This window comes from Leptonychotes weddellii, chromosome 6 (genome assembly GCF_054177405.1).
Source record: "Leptonychotes weddellii isolate Sample4059 chromosome 6, ASM5417740v2, whole genome shotgun sequence".
Taxonomy (NCBI): domain Eukaryota; kingdom Metazoa; phylum Chordata; class Mammalia; order Carnivora; family Phocidae; genus Leptonychotes; species Leptonychotes weddellii.
This window is the reverse complement of record NC_138374.1, coordinates 73,446,111-73,451,633: the sequence shown is the minus strand read 5'-3', so window position 1 is coordinate 73,451,633 and position 5,523 is coordinate 73,446,111.

The following is a 5,523-nucleotide window of genomic DNA, read 5'->3' as shown; positions in this document are numbered from 1 at the left end:
ATTTTCCATCATTTGGTCTTCTATATCACTGATTCTCTCTTCTGCCTCATTTATCCTAGCAGTTAGCGCCCCCATATTTGATTGCACCTCATTAATAGCCTTTTTGATTTCGACTTGGTTAGATTTTAGTTCTTTTACTTCTCCAGAAAGGTTTCTCTAATAACTTCCACACTTTTTTCAAGCCCAGCTAGTATCTTTGAAGTAATGATTCTGAACTCTAGATCTGACATCGTACTAATGTCCGTATTGAGTAGGTCCCTGCAGTCGGTACTACCTCTTGTTCTTTTTGTTGAGGTGTTTTTTTCCGTCTTGTCATTTTGCCCAGAGGAGAATAATGAGAGAACAAAATGCTAACAGGGTAACAACGTTCCCAGAAAATAGACTCTAAACAAATCAGAAAAGACCTGAAGCAGTGGGAAAAGAAAGGGGAAGAGAAAAAAGAAAAAAAAAAAAGAAAAAGAAAAAGATAAAAACAAACAAAAACAGAACAAAACAAAAAAAAAACAGAATATGATCAAATATGATCAGGCTGCTATATAGATCAGTGCCACACACTAGATTTTGGGTGTATTTTCTTCTGTTAGAAGAAAGTGCCTCTCCAAATTTTAAAGAAAGAAAAACTTATATATGTACAAAAATAAGGGTTGATTTGATGAAGGGATGGAATATGACTGTAAAGATGGAAATTATAAAAAATTTTATAAAAGGAATTGATAAGAAGTTGTTTGAAAAAAGAAAGAAGATGATTTAAAAAGAAAAAAAAAAAGAAAGAAAGAGGAAAGAATGTGATCAGGCAGGGGAGTAGAAAAAAACCCTACCCCAGAGATTTAGGGTATATTTTGATCTGTTAGAAGAAACTATCTCAAAATTTTAAAGAGAGAACAACTTATATATATATGCCAAAAATAAGGGTAACTACTCTGAAGGGATAGAATTTGAATCTAAAAATGTTAAAAAATGTTTCTTAAAAAAGATATTGGTTGAAAAAGGGAAAAAGAAACACTCAAAAAAAAAAAAAAGACAGTTAAAAAAAAATTAACTTTGAAAGACTACAGAATCATGGTAAAAAAGCCATGGATTCTATGTGCAGTATTCCCCTAGCGCTGGAGTTCTGGTGTTCTCATTGATGGGTAAACTTGGTCTTGGCTGGCTGTTCTCGCTGATCTTCTGGGGGAGGGACCTGTTGTCCTGGTTCCCAAATGTCTTTGCCGGAGGTGGAATTGCCCCGCCCTTGCCGGTCCGGGCTAAGTTATCTGCTAGGGTTTGCTCTCCGGAGCTTTTGTTCCCTGCAAGCTTTCCGTACAGCTTTGGAGGCCGAGAGTGAAAATGGCGGCCTCCCAATCTCCGCCTCGGAGGAGCCGAGAACTTGGGGCCCCGCTCCTCAGTGAGCCCCCAGAGAAAAGCAGTCAGTCACTCCCGTCTCCCCAGTCTTCGGCCGCACTCCGTGCTCACCCGGCCTGTGACCGCGCGTTTCTATCTCTGGCACCCGACCCCGGGTGGAGTCTCCAAACCCAGCAGATCCCTGCGGTGCGCTCCCGGGCCTCTCCCCCCGGGGGACGAAGGTGAGTCTCCCCGGATCTGCCGCTTGTTGGGTGTCTGTTGGAGGAGCAGTGGCCCGACTGTGCCGTGGATCTCGGTTTATGGCAACCGCGAGCTGAGAGCCTGTGCCTCAGCTCCGTCTCTGCAGCCAGCTTCCCTGCTCCGATACCTGGGTGCTCGGCTGCACTCACACATCCCCGGTCTTTCTGTGAACCTGAGGGTCCTGAGACCACACTGTCCCATGAGGGTTCCACCCCCCGCTTAGCCACCAGAGTGACGTCCCTCAGTGGAGCAGACTTCTACGACTTCCGATTTTGTGCTCCGTTGCTCTATCACTTGCCAGAAGCGGCCAACAGAGGCCCCTCCCCCGCTGTCTATCCTCCTGAATATCGCCTCAGATTCACTTCTCTGCATGTCCTACCTTCCAGAAAGTGGTCACTTTTCTGTTCAGAGAGTTGTTGCTATTCTTTTCTTTGATCTCTTGTTAGTTTGTAGGTGTTCAGAATGGTTTGATCCCTATCCAGCTGAATTCCTGAGAGGAGACGAAATCCAGGTCTCCTACTCCTCCGCCATCTTGCTCCACCCCCCCAATTGATTTATTCTTAAGTAAGTTCACAAGTGGCATGTACATCAGAAAAATAAGCTTCTCCATTAATTCTACTGCAGCAGTGCGGAAATATTCTTCCCTTCCTTTTAACACTGAATATTTTATAAGGTTATAAGTCATCAGTTTAATGTTTATGTATTTTTGATGAATATGGCAATAAAGTTGTTATCATTGTCAAAGATAGAGTGGCTAGCTCTGACGTACTCTAATTTTATTTTATTTTATTTTTATTTTTTATTTTTTTTTAAAGGTTTTATTTATTTATTTGAGACAGAGAGAATGAGAGACAGAGAGCATGAGAGGGAGGAGGGTCAGAAGGAGAAGCAGACTCCCTGCTGAGCAGGGAGCCCGATGCGGGACTCGATCCCGGGACTCCAGGATCATGACCTGAGCCGAAGGCAGTCGCCCAACCAACTGAGCCACCCAGGCACCCCTAATTTTATTTTTATAAAGGCTGGTGTGGTACTCTTCAAACTCATGAAAATGAGACAATCACGTATGTTATCGATGTTATATTTATAATATTAAGAGTACATGAGTCTCTGAATCCAAACCATTTACACATCTAAAGAACATTCAAACTTCTGCTGTGATGTGTTTATATGCCAGATAATTGACCAAACACCCACTACATCCAAGGATCTGTATCTTCTCCCATTTTGTCATTAATGAAGAGAAGCATGGCTATCTGTGATTTAGAATGATGCCCGGTAGACACAGTCAATGGGGAAGAGTTTCAACTCCCTGAGGACAGCTGGAGAAGGGCGGGAAAACAGACTCTGATCACAGCTTCAAGGCAGAGAAAAACAACTAGGAAATGGTCAAGGTTTGGAAAATATTGAGAGATTTTCATAGCATAATATAATGGGGCAAAATTTTACAGAATGTTGTATTACCCTTTCAGTGGAATAAGAAATGCCATTATATTCCATGAGAAATGTTAACTCCCTGGTTCCTGCTTGACATGCAGAATGGTTAAGGACCGATCTTGAATTATTAAACAGAGGATTAAGTGCCTGACACACAAACTCACAGAACTATGCACTCAGCATTTTAACTTAAAGAAATTATTTGAAGATGTATAGTTTATAACTCAATTTTTAGAGGGATGACTATCTCTGATGAGATAGTCCAAAATGTCAACTGCAGCCCCACATAGTATTTGTAGTAATAGGCAAACTTCTATTTACCTTATGCCATTTTGCTCTTCCTTTATGTGTAAGGAAGAAAATAGGGAGTTTTAAAAGGATAGTTAAAAAGCATACTACACGATAGGTCTTCCAGTCGGTGAGTTCCCAAAGGAAAATGTTTAACTAGAAACTTCCAGCAACACAGCTGATTAAACCAATGCAGAGGAACTAGTGTTCCTCCTACAAAAATAATAAAACTAAATAAATGAGTAAAAAAGCAGTTATTAAAAATAAATAAACCAACTGTACTACTTTTTGCAACTCTGCTCTAAGTCTGGAGTTACATCAACAACAACAACAAATCTAGTAATAATGATTAACACTACTGAGCAGGCACCACTTCAGGCAATGTCTCAAATAAAGCTGATATGTGATAAAGCGTAGATGAAAAATGGAAAAAAATTCCTAATAATATTTGGGTCTCAGTTTTGTCTAAAGCTGATTCATATTTCTGTCTCTGGATTCCTTGGGACACTCAGGTATTCACAACAGACTTCCATTTGATTTAAACTTTTTAGAGACAGTTTCCCACCAATTACATGTAAGAGTTGAAACTAATGCAAATGCCCTCATTTGTGTTACGTACAGTAAAATGCACACTTTTAGAACATAGTAACAAGGGGCAAAACCTTTTCCTCCATCTGGCTTCTTAGAACTGATTAAAAGCAGTCTTTACATAAGACCATAAGCTCAAACCAAATTATAAAATTGGATCATTTATTTTTAATTAATTTTTATTTTAATTAATTGTACAGTCAAATGAAACTTAAGGGGAATTTGTGCTGGACTTACTTCCTTAGTGGCCCTAGAGCATTCTCTCAGTTAATGACCTTGGAAGGCTTCTGTGTCCCTGGAGGACAGAGAGAAAAAACCTGAAACCTCTAGTCCATCTTAACTTCAACCAATTAAACTTACAGTATCCTTTCCCCTATAAATCATGGGGAGCAGGAATACAAAAATAAGAAAATACTATTGTGAATTAGAAAAGTTGTTGAAAAAATATGTCATTGAGATTTGGAATTGGGGAAAAATACCAAGTAGATCTGAAAGCTTTTAAAGATTTCTAAATTTTCCCTCAAGGTGTATTCTACAGTGTCAATCTTATGGAAACTATAGAAACATCACTGATCTGAGGCTAAAGATATATGTGATGTGTTACCAAATAGTTAATGAGCTTGAAAAGATTAAGATTAAAATCCCTGTGGCACCTGGGTGGCTCAGTCGTTAAGCGTCTGCCTTCGGCTCAGGTCATGATCCCAAGGGTCCTGGGATTGAGCCCCGCATTGGGCTCTCTGCCCAGCGGGAAGCCTGCTTCTCCCTCTCCCACTCCCCCTGCTTGTGTTACCCCTTTCGGTCTCTCTCTCTCTCTGTCAAATAAATAAATAAAATCTTAAAAAAAATTAAATTAAATTAAAATCCTTTTTTAGAAGAAAATAACACTGAACCACTTTCTTAAGAATTAAACTGAGCTGATATAAGTGATCCTTATGTTTGCCATATGAATATTTCACAACATAAAGACTGCATTAGTGTTCTTCAAAGACCTATGAGAGAATACAGCTTTTCAGTTTTTATGTTGTTTAAAAACTAGGATTGCGTTTGGTTTCTCCTTGGAGTAGGCTACTATTTTAACTAATATACTCTAAATTCCAATCATTCGTATAACTCCTATCATGACTTTTTGCCATATCATCTGCCATATTGTTCTATTATCTGGTTTATTTGAGTCAACCACTTTATTTACATAAGTATTTTCTCACTTTTAAAATGAAATCACTGGTGTGATGATATTTCCATAAATTTTACAATGTATATTTTATACCATTATGTATTTTACTATGTAAAACTATAGCTACTAGTATTAAACATTCCAAGTACTGACATTAAGCTCATGGTTGACCACCGGTATATGTACCATGTTTCACAAAACAGAATGATAGTCATTAAGAGTTATGCACATAAAAACATCGGGTACACGCAAATGGCCATGAGAATGTTTGATGTTAATGATGGACTACGGTTAAGCAGTGCACACTTGAGAAATTTTGTGAGCAATAGTCGTTGAGCCCCAGAAGCATAACGGGAGAGGCCTTCATTTAGAATAGATGGCCAGAGTACTGGTAATAGAAAGAACTGGATCAGGGCACCTGGGTGGCTCAGTTGTTAAGCTTCTGCCTTCGGCTCAGG